The sequence below is a fragment of the Schistocerca piceifrons genome, chromosome X (assembly GCF_021461385.2).
Source record: "Schistocerca piceifrons isolate TAMUIC-IGC-003096 chromosome X, iqSchPice1.1, whole genome shotgun sequence".
Classification (NCBI taxonomy): Eukaryota; Metazoa; Arthropoda; class Insecta; order Orthoptera; family Acrididae; genus Schistocerca; species Schistocerca piceifrons.
This window is the reverse complement of record NC_060149.1, coordinates 568,553,523-568,573,849: the sequence shown is the minus strand read 5'-3', so window position 1 is coordinate 568,573,849 and position 20,327 is coordinate 568,553,523.

Below are 20,327 nucleotides of genomic sequence, written 5' to 3'. Positions count from 1 at the left end.
TGAGACAACACAGCACCGAGGCCGAAAGAAGAGGCATCACAAGCTAACACCAGAGGCTTGTTAGGGTCGTAATGGACCAGACAACGATCATTCAATAAAGCCTCTTTAAGCTGCTGAAAGGCTGATTGGCAATCAGCTGACCACACAAACGGAACATTCTTACGGCGGAGACGATGCAACGGTGCACCAATCTGTGATGCATTAGGGATAAACCTAATATAATACGTCAATTTGCCAATAACTGCATGCAATTCATGCAGATTGCGAGGGGCGGGCAAGTCACGAATAGCTGCTAAATGTGACTGGGAGGGATGAATGCCTTGAGCATTAATAACATGTCCCAGATACTCCATCTCCGTAAGGAAAAATGAACATTTATCGATGTTGCAACGTAGGCCTGCCTGAGACAACACTTTAAACAAACACTCCAAATTACGGAAATGTTCAGCAGGCGTCCGACCGGACACAACAATATCGTCTAAATAGTTGCAACACGATGGCACATTAGCCAGAAGTTGTGACAAAAAACGCTGAAAAACAGCTGGAGCTGACGCACAACCAAAAGGCAAACGCAGAAAACGGAACAACCCCAACGACGTGTTTATGACAAAATACTGTTGTGATTGCTCGTCGAGGGGCAATTGCAAATATGCTTCACGGAGATCAATTTTGGAAAAGAAACGAGCTTCCCCTAACTTGTCCATCAGCTCGTCCGGTCTAGGCAAAGGAAAAGAATCAATGACAGTCTGAGGATTAACTGTCGACTAAAAATCAGCGCACAAACGTAACTTGCCAGACGGTTTCTTTATAATAACTAAGGGAGAAGCCCACTGGCTCGCTGAAACGGGTTGAATAACACCGTTGTTTTGCCAACGACGAAGTTCATCTTCTACAGGTGCCCGGAGGGCGTGAGGCACTGGACGAGCACGAACAAATCGAGGCTGAGCATTATCTTTTAACGTAATATGAGCGGCAAAGTTCGCAGCACAACCTAGTTCGTCTTTAAATATGTCACTGTATCGTTTACACAAATTGGTTATGCTGTCTTGAGGAACAACAAAAGAATTAATTTGCAACACATTGTCTTGGATAGACAGGCCAAACAAGTCAAAACAGTCTAATCCGAAAATGTTTACACTGTCTGTAGCGCGGAGCACTGTGAATGAAACTGTTTTTGTATTGCCATGGAATGTGGCTGGCACGCTACATACACCTAACACAGGAATGTGTTCGCCACTATAAGTAGCCAAAGAATGTTTTGCCGCTGAAAGTTTAGGGCGGCCGATAGCCGCATACGTAGCACTATTTATGAGAGTCACAGACGCACCAGTGTCTAATTGAAAATTGAAGGTCTTATCCTGGATGCGTAGCTTCACAAATAGTTTATTACACTGTCTCTGGATCGGTGCAGTGGAGGCGGAAGACACAAAATCAGCGCGTTTAGCGCGTGGTCGCTGCTTACGACAATTCGTGGGTTGGGCGGGTGGAACAACAACACCCGTTTCACTTGCAGTCCGTGCATTACTTTTTACAGCGTTTGAATTACGCTTGGGGCGCAGAGCAGAGGGCTGGGTGGGTGGCTTATTGCGAACAAGTTTATTACCCACACGAACTGTGGAAGAGTCTTTAAACGCGACAGTCTGGGCGGGCTGGCTTTGAAGAACATGAATATCCATGGGCTGGGCAGCACTAGAATTGTTCTTGCGTTTACGCAAACAAACAGTCTGGATGTGTCCTTTCCTTTGACAAAAGTGACAAGCCGCGTTTCTTAACGGGCAACGTTCACGAGGATGAGCAAGAACACACTTAGGGCAAGACTTAACTCTTGCATTTTGCACACGCGGCTGACGAATGTGTTTAACATGACGCGGCCGGCTAGTGTTTACAGTCTGACTCTGCCGGTGGGGCCGCGGGCGTGACAGAACTTGCTTAGCACAGGCAATTTGAGAAATACATGGCTGATCTAACTCACACTCAGCATAGTCAAAAGTATCTTGGGCTTCAATGAGGTTCATCACAGTCTCTAATGACGGGTCAGGCAACTTTAAGATAGCAGCACGAATACGAGAATCTGCAATGTTTTGAGTAATAGCGTCTCGTAACATGACATCACTGTAGGAAGCTCCACACACACAATTAAATCGCACTGACGGGTGAGGCCCCGTAAATCTGTTAACCACTGTTTATTAGATTGATGTGGCAGTTTCTTTAATCTGAAGAACTTGAATCTGGCTGCTGCCACATGAACTGGCGACTCGAAATACTCAGCAAGCTTGTTAACAACAACGTCATAGTCTAAAGCTTCTGGCTGGGATTCCGGGAACAACTTACAAAGTAGTCGATAGATTTCCACGCCTGCAGTGGAAATTAAATAAAGCTGCCGCTCAGTACCTGTGATTTTGTAGACTGTCATGTGCGCCTGCAACTGCGCGAAATATTCTCGCCATTCTTCTCTGGATTCATCAAAAGCCCGGAACTGTGGTGCTGCCTGTGCTTGTTCCTTTTTGTGTTGGAGGATTAGCCGCTTGTTTGGCGATTGCTTCCACCAGACTTTGTATTTGCTGACTCTGTAACAAGATCAACTGTTGTAATTCGGCAGACATAGTGAACACAAATTAAACCAGCCCCCAAAATTTTATCGCTATAATTAGTATAACCAGAAACAAGGTGAACCAGCCCTGCACACGAGTTCGGAAGACCTCGTCGCCAGTTTTGTGGCGGTGTTCGTAGCGACAAACACTTGGCTGTAGAAATGGCTTACGAAGTCACCGCCACACTTTTAATAGCGGGCCGACCGGTCCGCTGGAACAGTAAACAGAAAGATGAAACCCCAAACACTCTGATTAAATAAAAGTCGGTACTTATCTTTATTGATGAAGATACAGAAACACAATAGTGAACTCGGTGTCTACAGAAATCTGTCTAGTTCGAGTCGGAGCGGCTAGGTCAGCGTCGGCTGACGACAAACAACAACTCTGCCGCGATGAACACACAACTGACTAGCAAGTACACAATTTGGTGGCGAGTATACAACTGAGCGGCGAATACAGAACTGTCCTAGCGCTCGCGACTCCAGCGCTTAAGAAGCCAGAAGCCAGCGGTGGCGCGCGCAGACTTGCGGCGATTTGCTGTCTCGCTGGCGCTGCTTATGCGGACGGCGTCCGGACTTTGATGCTGCCAACCTTTTGGCAGCGGGCTCGGGTGGCATTACTGGCTAGGACATAACACGGTTGATGAATGTATACCATGACGATCTCGCTGTCGTGGTGAGGAGAGGCGTATAGACAGCTCGCCAAATCTGTCACCAGTCTCGCGTCGGGTATTTAAGTTCGACAACATTGCCGCCATGATGACGCCGTAAGTATAGATATATCCCACGGGTGGTGGGGATTCTTGTAGAAGGTATCTGTAACTGAACATAACTAAAATCAACAAAGAATCGCGCGACGTGAGAGAAAGAGGGCGAAATTTTGCCTACCGCCAACGGTGGTTCAAAGGACGTGGGAAGAAGCACATCCAGGATGGCCGATGTGATGGCGTGTTGCCGTTGCTTCCAAGTTCGTAGCGTCGCTCGCAGGTATAGAGCTAGAGCCTTTTTCCGCACATCCGTCAGGTTAAGTCCTCCAGAATGGTGTGGGAGAGTTAAAGTCTCGTATTAGATCTTAAACAACATTCCTTGGCTTACATAGTATCCAAAGGCCGCCATTAATCTGTCAGCAATACCATGTGGCATTGGCAGTACCTGTGCCATGTGCGGCAGTCGCGAGGCCAGGTGAACATTAGTGTAGTCCACCCTTTGGAGCAGGTCGTGCGACCGGAGTGAACTGTTGCGTATGTGCAGTCGGACGTGCTGGAGGAGACGATAGCTCGCCGCCGCTGATTGGCGTAGCGATCCGGTGAATAATACACCTAAGCATCTCAAGATGTCCACCGTCGTAAACGGACTGTGCAGAGCGTCCAGACCTCGACCGATGTGCATGATCTTGGTTTTATTCATGTTGACCCTGCTTCCCGCAGCTACTCCGTACGTAGTAAGAAGGGTAACCACCTTACTTACTTCGTTCTCCGACAGGACGAGTATCATCAAGTCGTCGGCATATGCACGACACGTGAAGGAGCTCGCACGGCGTCGGATGCCTGCGAGAGTCCGTCTAAGAGTCTGCATCAATGGTTCGAGCGCTATTGTAAACAGTATCATTGACAAGGGACATCCTTGCCTAACTGAGCTGCAAACATGAATCGTTCCTACCTCCCTGCCACTGACTCTCACCGTGGAAGAAGCGCCGCGAAGGAGACGCATGAGGACGTTAATAAAATCCTGTGGTGTCGCCATGCGTCGCATGGTCGAGTCAAGGAAATCATGGTTGATCTTGTCAAAGGTACGATCAAAAGCCACCGATACGAACGCCGCTCGCATGCGACAAGCGTCCGTCAGGGAAATTACGTCACGGTATTCGCCTAGGATACAATGTATGTTGCTCCGAAACCCTAGACAAGCCTGGTCTGGTGGTATTGTCTTGGATATTACAGTCTTGGGCCTTGCCGCCAACATTCGCGCAAAGATCTTATAGTCAGTATTGAGCATAGTGAGTGGTCTAAATTGATGGGCGCTGACACTCGCTGTCGATTTCGGTATTGGTATAAGCAGTCACGCCGTGAACTGCGACGGAACGTCCGTGTCAGGGCTCAATAACTCATTATACATCAATACAAACTGCGACATCGTTAAATCCGCAAATTCGCGTTAAAATTCGAGTGTCAACCCATCTGGCCCAAGGGATTTATGCACCGCACCCTTTGTGAGTGCGCCCCGGATGTCGTCTTCCGTTAGGGGTTCCAGTAACGCCTCTGCATCCGGACCATCCACCTCCGTTTGCATCTGTCGCAAAATTTCTTCTCCTGTCCGACTGGCCGTCGGCGTCCCAGTGAAAAGGAGGCGGTAATGCTCCAGAAACTCAGCAGCAATGTCCTGTTGTGACGTCAAGGGCCGACCATCGTCATCATGGAGCACTGTGATCAGGGATAAGCGATTACGCGCATGTCCCTTGGACACATGATGCATGCTAATACGTTCTGCATCGACGTTGTCCAAGCACCCAGCACGGATCGAAAGTCCCTCCAGTCGACGTCTCGTGATCGATAAAATGCCGGCCTGAATGCGATGGACTTCCGCTTGACGCTCGGGCGATGGGGCCTTGGAGGACAGGTCGCGGAGCACCATGTAGTAACAATCAAGTGTATCTCGGAGCCATTTCGTTTTTTCCTCGCCATACGTTATGAGAGCTCTTCGTATCGCCTGTTTTGCACATTGTAGCCACCATGAAATAACCGTACGGTGCAGCAGCAGACGGCGAGTGCATGTCTGCCATGTTTCTTCGATCCGCTGGCGACATTCGAGATCCACCAATAAGGATGAATTAGGTCTCCAGGAACTACGACTCCGCCAGACCCGCTGCCGTGGGAGGGTTAACGTGCATAAATATGCAAGGTGATCCGTAAAAGCTGTGGGCCAACATTCAGCAGCCAACACGTGATCCCGTAATCTGTCAGAATCATAAATCCGATTCAGCCTGCTCGCCGAGTGGCTAGTAAAATACGTGTAGCCCTCTCGCTGCCCATGGATCTTTTCCCACGTGTCCATTAGGGCCATGTCCCGGCAGATCGTGTTCAAAGCGTGGCAGGAGCTGAAATTAGGAGTTTGATCCTTCGGTGCGAGGGCACAGTTAAAATCTCCCCCTACCAAGATGTGGTCATACCTCCCATGGAATAGAGGGGCAATCTCCTCCGAGTAAAATCGTGCACGCGCCTGTCGATTGTCAGATCCGGAGGGTGCATAGATGTTGACAATATGAATGCCGTTCACGGTCATAGCCTAACCCCGAGCCGAAGGAAGGTAATCGAGGTCGGGAAAAGCAACATTGCAGGTTTCCTGCATCAGCAGAATATCAACGTCTGTGGCGTAAATCATGTCCCGGAGACGTTGCATCTTTTCAAACGAACGGGCGGTGTTAATGTTCACTGTGCCCACATTATATGCGTGGTCCGTTGTCGTTGACATGCTCGTGTCATGTCATTAAGAACTCCAAGGGCTTTAGTCCACTATTCGTGCTCAGAGAGGTGCTCGCCGACGGGTTGCCCGCCGTTGTTGTCGTTTCGTGGTGTGCATCCTGTAAGTGAGTTATCATCATTTAGGGGTGGCAATTCCTGTATGTCTTCGACTGGTTCCGCCCAGTCGCAGTGGTCGTCAATCCGAGAAACGTCCTCTGATGTATTTCGATGTGGCTGCCGGGACATGGCGTCCCTGACTCCTTCGTCGGCAGCGCAGGGTCAGTCGGTGTCAATGAAGAGGGACCATCTGAAAGGCAGGACATCCGGTCACCATCTGACGAAATCCTGTCAGCGTCCTCTAAAGGCACATGTTCCGTGTCAGACAGTTCTTCGGCTAGGATTACTTCCGTGTCCCCTAGGCTAGGGGGGGACGTGTCAGCCGAACTATGGCGACGCTTTTTGCGACGCTTCGGCGATCGCTGTTTGCGTGCCCTGCCCTCTGTTGCCTCAGTGTGTTCGTCGATCGTCCGTTGGTCCGTTGCCGTCGCCACTGTCGCGACCTCTACTTTCACGCCGCGTGCTACATGTGAGTTTTCGGAGGGTTCCTCCCTCATCTGACGTGACGTGGGTCTAGGGACATTCTCCGAGTCACCTCCATGCTCCCGTAACTCGGTCTGCTCTTGCATAAACACGTCCTTGTCACGCTCCGAACTTGGCAACACCTCCCGGCGGGCCACTGACACGTACGTCATCGGCAGTTGCGTGGGAACTTCTCCCTGTGACGCTTCTCCATGTGGCAGTTGCACGACGCGGCGTTGTATGCACTCCGAGCGGATATGTCCTTCTCCACCACAGCCAGAACAGGTGCGTGGCTGGCCATGGTATATCACAATAGCTTGACATCCTTCAATGTATAAATAAGAAGGGATATGTTTAGTAAGGACGATCCGCACCTGTCGGACTCCGCTTAGCACCGGATAGGTGCTAAAACTTACCCAGCGTTCAGGCGTATAACTAAGTACCGTTCCATATGGTCGCAGCGATTCAGTCACCATCGATTCTTGCACCTCAAACGGCAATTCAAAGATCCGAATGACATTCACACCCAATCCTGAAGGAGCTACTGTTACATCGCTGATATGGCCATCGGAGAATCGAAATTTAAATCTTCTTTGAGCAGCGGAGAGAGTTCTTTCACACGCAGCTTCTTCAGTCATCTTTACGTACATTGTACTGCTTACAATGGACAGGTGTATTCCAATTATGTCTGCAGCAGGTAAACGAACTTCTTCCCTCAAAAAACGCTCTATTTCGAAAGCTTTGGGTCTGGAATATTCGTTGTCGAACGTAAACTGGATCGTAGTCTTTCGAAAATTGTGTGCCACGGCGATCGAGTTAGACAACAACACGCGCGAGTACCGGCGGTGTAAACACTTCCTCGTCCACGGGCGCCCGCGGTCGGGACAGCAGGTCCGTGCTGTGCCACCGCCGAAAGCAGACTGATCCATCTGAGCCACCGAGGCCACAGAGGAGAGCGAGACTGCAGGGACTTATCCCTTGCACGCTTCCTGTGAGACCCACATTCCCAGCTATACACAACCTACATTCGTATTGTTCCTAATTGATATTTGCCCATTGACTCATTACTCGCACCAACTAAGGTGACGATTCCCGTAAGAGTTTGGTCAAAGTGCGCGCATTCGCACAGAAGAAGGTCAATGGCCGGGGTGGCCTTGAACTATATGAAGATAGTAACTGTTCCGAAAGAACAGATACCAATGATGGCCATTCAGCTTTTCTAGAAAGAAATGATAGTTAATGGAAACCCTCAGCTGTCAACAGGTGTTGTAGAAAGTTGTGGACAGTTGGGAATGTTGGTCTCACGGGAAGCGTGCAAAAGATAAGTGCCTGCAGTCTTGCTGCACTCGGTGCCCTCGGTGGCTCAGATGGATAGAGCGTCTACTATGTAAGCAGGAGATCCCAGGTTGGAGACCTGGCCAAGGCACACATTTTCAGGTGTCCCCATTGAGGTATATCAACAACACCTGTTGGCAGCTGAGGGTTTCTACTAATTATCATTCCTTTCTAGAGAAGCTGCACTGTCATTATTGGTATCTGTTCTTTCGGAACAGTTACTATCTCCATATACTTCTACCAAACATCATTTCTTGCAAAATCTCTTCAGGAGAGAATTCTTTGCTCAAACCTATCACTCGTCTGGGTTGTATCGGACAACATCGTTTCGTTCTCTTTCAATACCTGGTATAGTTCATTCTTTTTTCATTAACTATTCCAAAAACGGTAATTATCATCTGTCCTAATTAACTGTGAAAATTCTATCGTACCTTCTTCATTTTCAGTTATTGATTCAAAAGGCACTACTAAGCTTTTATTTCTGCTCATAGTATTATCACACATTTGCCGCAATCAGTGATGATTGTTTTACCACACAGTCAATGCTCAATAGGAATCCCGCACAGTCAAAACCTCATTTGTAAATGAGGGCCCTTGGATCTTAATACCAGATAAGCTCACCTTACTGGTGGCACCTACTACGTTTCCGCTGTTTAATGGAATTATTTCTATACCCGAATTGTTACAGTTCATTTCAAAAGATATAGTTGATATGGCACTTATTAACGTACCTCTATCCAGAAAAACAAATAAATGATTCATACAGATCTCTATATAAATTACGGTCTGTGATCGGGTATCTGACTTTTTGTTCTGGTTGTCTTCACAACACTTCCTTTTCTAATAAAAATTCTTCCCATGGAATCCATCCCACTCTTACTGCTAGACCCCTTGTCCAGGGGTTTCTTATTTCTCCCATACTCTACATCTTTCACTGCCTTTTTATCTAAACATAAACGTATAACACGTCAGCCTCAGTTGCAAATAGAAAGCAATCTTTAGCTAGGTTTCAGCAAAAATAATTTGGCCTTCTTCAGAAGCTATTGACACTAAACTATTGCATGCCTAACTTTGACGTGCAATACTTTAGTGTCAATAGCTTCTGAAGAAGGCCAAGTTATTTTTGCTGAAACATAGGTAAGGATTGGTTTCTATTTGCAATTGAGGCTTACGTGTTATATGTTCAATTATCACTGTTGCTGACTGGGCTGCACTATGTTAAATATTCCTTTTTTCTCTGTTGAACATTATCATTTTCCTGACTTTCAGTTTCGTCGATTTTAACATGTATTACTACAGAGTCTTCATGAATGATGGTATCCTCTACAAATGCATCTTGTTGTAAGCACTTTCCCATTATATCCTCACTAGCCTCTGTTTCACTGGATTCCTTACTTATATTCTGATATGATAACACAAGAACCTCTGTGAATATATCTGTCTCAAATTCATTCTCTAGTATCATGAATCCATAAGAATCGTAAATTATGTAATATCATCCATCCACGTGTTTCTATATCTTCCTGTATCACATTAAAATCTTCATGTATACTCTGATTCAAAATTGTTACCCCATCAGATACTTCATCATCATGACTTTCACTATTCTCTGAACCACTTTGCTGCTATGTGTTTCATTATACCTAAGCTTTTCGGGGAATGCAAATACGTCATCACTGCTGCTAAATGGATCGTTCTCATTAATACAACATTCTTCCTGTACTTCAAAAACATTGAAATCAGAACTCCTTTCCACAAATATCATATTTCGATCGTGTTTGTCTGCCTTGAAAGCAGTCATTTTAACTGGATCTAGTTTTGCTACATAATTTACGATTGGGATGATTTCGTCTACATCATCTTTGGCAAACAGCTTTGTACTATGCCCCTTTCCCTCAACTACACTTTAAAGTTCGTAAGGGCCTTCTTAAGGTCACTACCTTCTTCGTTTTTCCATTCGTGAAACACGTAATACATTTGACCGAGTTTCTTCTGCCTCGTCCTTTTGGAGGCAACTGTCATGTGAAACGGCGACCTGCCTTTCTATCTGTGCTTTCGACCTACCACCATAAAAATCACTTACATCCATCTGCTTAATTCCATTGGCCAGAAATTCCTACTGTTTGTTCGTTCCTCTAACTGACTGTTGTATGACCAATTCTGTGCTTACATCCAATGTTCGCACACCTATTTCGTTCCAATCGTAGTTCCTCTTTCCTAACCGTTTTCCATTCTGGCAACGCTTTCTCCTCGAGCATCTCAAAAATACATATGATTCTTACCGTCTTCGTGACACCTACTTTCATCCACAACCGCCAGGGCCTCGACTTGTGTGGAAACTACTTTCCCTCGTAACTGTGCTTTCTGTCGTTCCGTTACGAGTAAATATTATGCAAGTTGTGTCGCCCAGGATTAGCTGTATTACCCTACTACATCCTCTCATCATATTAAATTGTGGTACATTCCGATCACCACCACCAGACAAGTTTGCTTGCCAGAAATTTCGTTGTTTGCGAGTTTAGCTCCAATGATCTTCATTCTCTACCTTTTTCAAAAATTCGTCGAACATCTTACGGTTACTCACAACCTAAAGTTATGCGTACTCTGGAAGTTCTTTCCAGAGTTCCGATATTACATCAGACTCAGATTTTCTGTGTTTCAGGATTTGAATTTTCGAAACCACGATTCACAGAAATCTTTTATGGAAATCCTATGACAGTTATTTGGCGTTCGTGTGACGAAAAATTTGAACCACAAATCGACTTGCTTTTCAGTACACCATAATTCTTCCAAAGGTTTGTCTTTAATTTCTGCAAATGTCATATCAGTGGTGTCTAGATTCAAACACTATCTTTTTGGATTACCTGCTAAGTCATAAATCAGTATACTGATTTTCCCCCTATTCCTCATGCTATTTGGTAGTACTCGTCCACAGTTCTTTATAAAATCTAAAGAGTGTTAAGTCCCCTGTTTCTTGACCGGATCGTGCTTCTCTTCTCTAGTCAGTGGTCAAGATTTCTGTAAAACTAATAGATCACTACTGATGCTATTTTGTAACTGATTTTGCAACGGCTCTTGGGGGTCCAGCATTCGATTGCTGGGTATGGGCTTGACGACGGAATAACAGGAAAAGGGTGGATGGGGATCTGGTAATACCTGACTCCTTTATCTTTACATTCAATAGCGCTAAACTTGCTGAGTTTGTGAACGTAGGTTTCCTTCGTTAACGCGTGATGCCATATGTCCCCGAAACAATTTGCTGTTTTAAATGCCTGTGCTTTGGACACGCCACTTAAGGATACAAGAGAGAGAAGCGACTTGTGGTAAATGAAGGAAGGGCGCCCATGAAGATGTTGTTTCTACATCTCCTGTGGCTTGGGCTGAGGATTACCCTGTCAGAGGTAGGGACTGTAGCGTATATCTTGAAGCACAGAAGATACAAAAGCTTGAAACTACGAGGTGCGATTCGTATCGTGAGCCCAAAAAAATGTTTAAGGCCATGCTGCACCCTCCTTTGCTTCAGCCCTGTTCATCCCTGAACATTGGAACTCCCATGCCACTTTTCCTTCTTCATACGGTCCTGCCTGTCCAAGAGTTTTTTTGGGTCCCGAGTTGGTGACATGGCATCGCATCGTTTTGGGCAGTGTTTTAAGTGTTACCTTCTTTGTCACAGCCATAAACAGCTTCACATCTACGGTAAGAAGTCCGGCATAGTGCGCATTTCTGGGCAATTTTGCAGTTTTCAGTTCCTTCTCCACTGTTACAATAGTGACTTGTCAATTGCAACTTATAGTTCATTTTTAATTTGCCTGAATTCTCTACATGATACACGATTTTTCCTTTTAAACGCTCTGCGATGTTCCTGGGCTTCAATTTTGACCCTAAACTTTCGTGTTTAACACACCCAAAAGACCTGGGGTCACGAGCCCAGAAGGCACTGCATATCCTGAAATGCCTTGGGGAGTGGACGGGGAACGTCTGCTCTAGCTTTATAGAGTTTTCATGCGATCACGGCTGGACTATGGGTGCACAGTATACAGGTCAGCGACGCCTACTTACCTGAAGATCATTGGTGCTGTACACGATGAGAGGATCAGGCTGGCCACAGGCGCTTACAGGACCAACGCCATAACCAGTCACTGCGCTCTGTGGATGATGAACCACCACTTTTAATCTGCCTGAAATTCCTGGTGGTGCTTCAGGTGTGTAAATTAGTCGTTACCACCAATTCACAACCATATCACATAGCTCGTCAAGCTATGAAACACCTCTTTACCTATCGTCCACGGCAACAAAGCTGTTTGGGATCCGGGTGAACGTGTGAATTGTAAACTGGAGTCGCTTGGTGTCGAGAAAGTTCAGCACCAAATGTAGGGCTTTAACCGCGTGTTACCCTGGTTACTGCGGAGACCCCTATTTAGCGCACTACAAGAGAGTTTCCTCTCCCACATCTGTTTTATTACATTATTTTATGAGATTATTACTGGGCACCACAAACTCTGTAGCTGTATTCACTTTTGGGTCCAAACAAGGAGACTCCGTAGGTTGGCCGGCCGCGGTGGTCGTGCGGTTGTAGGCGCTGCAGTCCGGAACCGCGGGACTGCTACGGTCGCAGGTTCGAATCCTGCCTCGGGCATGGATGTGTGTGATGTCCTTAGGTTTAAGTAGTTCTAAGTTCTAGGGGACTGATGACCTAAGATGTTAAGTCCCATAGTGCTCAGAGCCATTTGAACCATTTTCTTTTAACCCTCCCATTTGTGGTACTCATGGCGTACAGATCACTGTGCGCCACATTTTATGATAAGATGTATTTTCAGATTAGAGAGTAGCGGCAAGTTTGCTGACAGATGTGCTCTATATTTCAAGCGACTTCCAAACAAATGTTTTTAGAGTTTTAAGGTTTTGCGATTTGGCAAAATGTTTCCTAAGATTTTAAGGAGATTCTCTTAATGTGTTAGCAGGTGACTGGCTCACCCTTGTTTTTTTTTATATAAATAGTCAGCTAACCACATTTCCCTGTGCCCATTTTTAGCTCTCCTGCTGTTTTACTTATCCTTTAATCCTAGGTATAGCACCTTTCACCCTTTCTCCGTTGTGTTAAAGAGTCTGAGACAGAATGATTCTGTGGGTCCACGTGAATGAGGTTGGAGTGAGCGAATGAGTTTTATATTGTAGGTTTCCTCCTCACTGTGTGACGACAATTTTAGCCATTTCGTTCGCATTCGTTTCTTATAATATGTGTAACTGCGATGAAAATCTCGCTGTTTGGTGACCATTAACTACACACACACACACACACACACACACACACACACACACACACACACACACACATATATATATATATATATATATATATATATATATATATATATATATATATATATGTGTGTGTTGTTGTTGTTGTGGTCTTCAGTCCTGAGACTGGTTTGATGCAACTCTCCATGCTACTCTATCCTGTGCAAGCTTTTTCATCTCCCAGTACCTACTGCAACCTACATCCTTCTGAATCTGCTTAGTGTATTCATCTCTTGGTCTCCCTCTACGATTTTTACCCTCCACGCTGCCCTCCAATACTAAATTGGTGATCCCTTGATGCCTCAGAACATGTCCTACCAACCGATCCCTTCTTCTGGTCAAGTTGTGCCACAAACTTCTCTTCTCCCCAATCCTATTCAATACTTCCTCATTAGTTATGTGATCTACCCATCTAATCTTCAGCATTCTTCTGTAGCACCACATTTCGAAAGCTTCTATTCTCTTCTTGTCCAAACTATTTATCGTCCATGTTTCACTTCCATACATGGCTACACTCCATACGAATACTTTCAGAAATGACTTCCTGACACTTAAATCAATACTGGATGTTAACAAATTTCTCTTCTTCAGAAACGCTTTCCTTGCCATTGCCAGCCTACATTTTATATCCTCTCTACTTCGACCATCATCAGTTATTTTGCTACCCAAATAGCAAAACCCCTTTACTACTTTAAGTGCCTCATTTCCTAATCTAATTCCCTCAGCATCACCCGACTTAATTAAACTACATTCCATTATCCTTGTTTTGCTTTTGTTGATGTTCATCTTATATCCTCCTTTCAAGACACTGTCCATTCCATTCAACTGCTCTTCCAAGTCCTTTGCTGTCTCTGACAGAATTACAATGTCATCGGCGAACCTCAAAGTTTTTATTTCTTCTCCATGAATTTTAATACCTACTCCGAATTTTTCTTTTGTTTCCTTTACTGCTTGCTCAATATACAGATTGAACAACATCGGGGAGAGGCTACAACCCTGTCTTACTCCCTTCCCAACCACTGCTTCCCTTTCATGTCCCTCGACTCTTATAACTGCCATCTGGTTTCTGTACAAATTGTAAATAGCCTTTCGCTCCCTGTATTTTACCCCTGCCACCTTTACAATTTGAAAGAGAGTATTCCAGTCAACATTGTCAAAAGCTTTCTCTAAGTCTACAAATGCTAGAAACGTAGGTTTGCCTTTCCTTAATCTTCCTTCTAAGATAAGTCGTAAGGTCAGTATTGCCTCACGTTTCTACGGAATCCAAACTGATCTTCCCCGAGGTTGGCTTCTACTAGTTTTTCCATTCGTCTGTAAAGAATTCGTGTTAGTATTTTGCAGCTGTGACTTATTAAGCTGATAGTTCGGTAATTTTCACATCTGTCAACACCTGCTTTCTTTGGGATTGGAATTATTATATTCTTCTTGAAGTCTGAGGGTATTTCGCCTGTTTCATACATCTTGCTCACCAGATGGTAGAGTTTTGTCAGGACTGGCTCTCCCACGGCCGTCAGTAGTTCCAATGGAATTTTGTCTACTCCGGGGGCCTTGTTTCGACTCAGGTCTTTCAGTGCTCTGTCAAACTCTTCACGCAGTATCATATCTCCCATTTCATCTTCATCTACATCCTCTTCCATTTCCATAATATTGTCCTCAAGTACATCGCCCTTATATAGACCCTCTATATACTCCTTCCACCTTTCTGCTTTCCCTTCTTTGCTTAGAACTGGGTTTCCAACTGAGCTCTTGATATTCATACAAGTCGTTCTCTTATCTCCAAAGGTCTCTTTAATTTTCCTGTAGGCGGTATCTATCTTACCCCTAGTGAGATAGGCCTCTACATCCTTACATTTGTCCTCTAGCCATCCCTGCTTAGCCATTTTGCACTTCCTGTCGATCTCATTTTTGAGACGTTTGTATTCCTTTTTGCCTGTTTCACTTACTGCATTTTTATATTTTCTCCTTTCATCAATTAAATTCAATATTTCTTCTGTTACCCAAGGATTTCTACTAGTCCTCGTCTTTTTACCTACTTGATCCTCAGCTGCCTTCACTACTTCATCCCTCGAAGCTACCCATTCTTCTTCTACTGTATTTATTTCCCCAATTCCTGTCATATATATATATTCGATGCAACGAATCCATTTCGTTGCAAATTTAGTGATAGTACCACCTTACGTTTCTTGCAGTGCGCAGGAATTTTGAACAGTCGAAAGTACGTTTCTTAACATAGTAATCTCTGATTATGTGTTTGCAGATATTTCGGTTTTTACTGACAGAATTAATGTCCTTCTGTTCCCATCTACCACTGGCTCAGCACTCTCATAGATTCGTTGTATTTCTGATCAAATTTAGCGTTGATATCAGTAAACTGCATTTTAATCTCTCATGTAGTCCATATCACAGAACATAAATTCACTATACTCAGTTATTCTATCACTTTGTTTGATCGAAGCAGATTAAATCACCTCCAGCATGTCTTCCAATTAATCATTTTTCAATTCTTTTTGACTGACATTCATTTTCTTATTGTTTTCTTTTAACTGGGTTGTGGAACGAATCTGAAGGACACACATGTTACTGTTTAACGGATTCATATTTCTGGTCATGGTGCTCATGTGACCACTCATTTCTCAACATTTGCATCATTTCGGTATCAAAAGCCTGTTGCACCTCTACTACACTCTGATCTAACACCCCATTGTCTGGTTCGTGAGTTTCATGTTCCGTTTTCACACCCACTAGACATGGAGTGACTGGTTCTAATTTATCTCTACAAAAAACGAAATGTCTTTAAATCCTTCGTCATCTATGCTACTTATGCCAATAAATTCCACTGCAGGTGTCAATAGTTGGTAGATGGGACTCTTGGTGCCGTTTTGATATAAAATTGATATCAAATTGATATGCAAATTAATTAAATTGATTAATTAATTACACTCACCCAAACCCCCCACCCACAGATCATGTTATGTGTTTTGCTGAGCTGACATGTGGGTTCCCGCAACCTCCACCCCACCCCTCCCCCTACTCCTACAGCCACCCCGCTTACAGTATTGGCGGGAATTTCGAATTTTGGCAGCAAATCCGAATTTTCGCTGTGCAATTGAATTGTCAATTTAGAGGACAAAATATTAACGGAAATTGTTGATGGAAATTGTTTGTAAAACGAGAATAGGTGGTAGAAATCGAAAAAAAAATTCAGGTGACAGGAAATCGGTGAATTATGCTCTGGGAAGGACGTAATTTGCATTTCTTAGAACATGGACACTCTTGAAACTTCCTGGCAGATTAAAACTATGTGCCCGACCGAGACTCGAACTCAGGACCTTTGCCTTTCGCGGGCAAGTGCTCTACCATCTGAGCTACCGAAGCACGACTCACGCTCGGTCCTCACAGCCTTACTTCTGTCAGTATCTCGTCTCCTACCTTCCAAACATTACAGAAGCTCTCCTGCGAACCATGGCTGTGGCTAAGCCATGTCTCCACAGTATCCTTTCTTTCAGGAGTGCCAGTTCTGCATGGTTCGCAGGAGAGCTTCTGTAAAGTTTGGAAGGTTGGAGACGAGATAATGGCAGAAGTAAGGCTGTGAGGACCGGCCGTGCGTCGTGCTTCGGTAGCTCAGATGGTAGAGCACTTGCCCGCGAAAGGCAAAGGTCCCGAGTTCGAGTCTCGGTCGGGCACAGTTTTAATCTGCCAGGAAGTTTCATATCAGCGCACACTCCGAGACAGAGTGATAATCTCATTATGGACACTCTTGTTTAACTTCCGATCGCTTGATATGGTGCAGCAGCAAAGTCATTGAGATATTCTGTGGTTTGCTGCCGGGCGGAAGTGCAATAGTGGTGTGCCTCGGTTCATCTCTTCCCCGCCACCTGCACCACCTCACATAAGCTTGGGGGACCTTGGTCCGTGCCTCGCCGGACCACATTCATAATGGCTGCTGCAGCTGCCTCGCCTCGCCGGACACTCCACGCTTGAGATGAAAGGGCGCCACACCATGTGCATTCGTAACTCTCAGGCGGCCAGAGATGGCACAAACCGCGGGACTTGCGCCACTTGGCTCAGTGCCCAGCGTCTGCTCGGTGACCACATGCTCGCATCCCCCACCCGAACAGGCAGTCCTCTCGGTTTCCACGCCACAGGGGGGCGGCAGCCAGCAGTTGGAAATCAGCAGATGATTGTAATGTACACTGCTGTTCTCAAGGCACACTTTGGTGAGCATCTACCACGATCAACAGATTTGTTTTCGAAGGTTAGCGTCTTCCTCCAAGAGATGTGTCCTAACGAAGACAACAACATACATTTCGAGTGGTGCAGCTGGCACTGGGTATGCCAGACTATCTATCTGTCTCAAAATGAAGAAGGGATGTTTTTCTATAGATAACAGTTCGTTCAATTTTCCTCCCACTTGTCAACAAACAAAATATTTCTCAAAGCTTTTTTTTTTTTTTTTTTCATTCTTCACAGTCATGTTCTGTTCCTCAAACACCTGCACCAAGCTTGTTTGAAAAAGAAAAGAAAGCAAGTTATAACTTGCTGGTATGGCATTCTGGGTTCCTATTGGTCATCTGCAAAAGAGAGGGTGGAATCTCAATGTATATAAAGCTCAACCCCCACAGCAATCATCAGTCTTTGTCAGTGCCTAGATGTGTCCTTGTGATTCCTACAATATGAAATGGTCAGCGAGTAGTGACGCCATTGTTAACAGTTACGGAAAACAGCCAAACTTGGGGCAATTTCCATATAAGTGTTTATAAAAAAATTATGCGTTCAAATTATAAAATTTCATATCAAAATATTCAAATTTTTCGTGACTGTGATACATTTTCATATCAAGTGCTTATAAAAGTAATTTTTTCTTAGTGTTGCAGCATTCATTCCCGAAATAGTGACAGATTTAGAATGTACGCTGGAAGCTGAAAGTCGCCAGCAGGCTACAGAGAATGTGCTACTATCATATAAGTACAACTCCGAATTCTGTGTGATAGTTTACATGTTCATGAAACAGCTCTTGATGTACTCACATCAAAACAAGTGATTATAGAATTTTTGATCTCGCTGTTGCAACATTAGAGCAGCAGCTGACAAACACTGAGAAGCTGCTAGAGACCGAAATGCAGCAACAACCTAAGTACATTTGCACTATATCGCCGTTAGACATTTTTCATCATATACAGTTACGTGAACCATACATTATTCGTTGTTGTAGGTGGTAGTATAGATCAAGAGGAGGATGAGATTTCAGTATGGGTATGTGTTAAGAATCATGATTAGGAGCCATCACTACCATCTGGTATGAACTTTTTTAATTTTTCATTTTTTTCGTATTTATGTATAATCAGTACTTTGTAACACCACAGCTCTTATGCTGTATGGTTTTATTTTTGCTTTTGTTTTATTTAATGTCACATTGTTGATCTTTTGTAAATGTGTTTAAATCAATAACATAAAATTGTGTACTCTTTTCTTTGTCCAACTTTGATGTCATGATGTGATTGTATGCTGTGTAACATATCTCTCGTTTAAATGCTTTGACCCATTTGGAGGGAACAATACTTACTGTATATGATTGTAATTTTGTGTGAATAATTTTCTGTAGACATGTTAATATGTGCAAATGTTCTGTGTTATTCAATACGTTTGTTTGCTGTTATGTAAACTGCTGATCCTCACTTAGGAATCTTAGTAGTTTGGTGTATAAGAGGTAGGGTGGTTCCCCTCAGGAACGGAACTGTGTAGCGCGCGCAAATTGTGGTTGGCCTAGGTGGAAAAGGTGGAACTGATAGCAGTCGGAGACGAGCAGCAGTCGGAGACGAGCCACCAGTCGGAAAGGAGCTACCAGTCTGTGCACTGTCAATGTAAAGGTGCATATCATGCTGATTCAGAGAGAGGCTTTTACTGCTTCTTTCCAATGCCTCGGATGGGTGGATAAATGACTGGAACTATTCTGGAATTTGTATGAATCATCGCCATGAAGATACGATAAAGTTCGGCAATTCTACCTGCAATTCCACCTACCAACATGCAGTTGCCACCACATTGCGCAATCACTGTAACGTAATACTATATTGATGTACAGTGAAGGATCAGCCTAACGGATTTGTTAATGTGCTGAAATATAAGGTAATTCATATCGGAATTTATTTACCTACCTTGATTTTACTCCTCATCATAACACCTCTTAGGGTCCTCTCCGTTTGAAGAAAAGTGATTACCGAGTGTCCTTACTGAAAGTACGTTGAAGCCTAGAGCTTTGTTAAATAATGCCTCTTGAACTTATTAGAAAGATAGTTAAAGCTAATGTGGTAACAGAGTGAGTTAAAGCAAATGTTATTTGTCCAATAATAATTTTCCTATTGAAACTGTTATTTAAAGTGCTGTTACCAACTTCAAACTTTAGGCTGAGTCTTATAAAGTAAATGATCACGTTGTTGTCTGTAGTAAATTCTAAAAAGGAGAGTCAGTTCCTTGCAATTTTGTCAACATTGTGTTTCGTTGTAGTAAAAGTGAGAAAGCTGCAGTTGTGAAACGTTACATTCTCATGTATGCCAAGTGTTTGTCTCTCTTGTGTGCATATTAACAGTATAAAGACCACTCAGTTTGTGTAAACCCTGAAAGTGATAGTGTTTTTCTGTACCTGTTATAATTTTGAAAATAGTTCCTGCTGCTCTAACTGTTAGCTTCAATCTTAAAACATATGTGTGTTAGAGTTCATTGCACTCGCGTGTTGCTAAGTCTAGGTTGTGTCTGTTGTGTTTTCCATTATAGTTACTTATACCTACTTTCATAAACGAGAATGTTAATCTTTCTCTTGCCTAATTAGGCTGGCGACCGTTTCCCTTACTTATTCTATAAACAGTATAGCTAGGCAAAATTTTGTTTGTCACTATTCCAATATTAACGTAATTCTGATTTTCATTTCCGATAAGCCACTTCCATTAGGAACAATACGGTCAACTTAACAAAATTCCTCTCAGAGGGTAACACTGCTCTGTTGCTTTGTGACATAGTTACTTTTACAAAATTGTTTTATGTTACAACCTGCTTCTGGCATTGAGGTTATG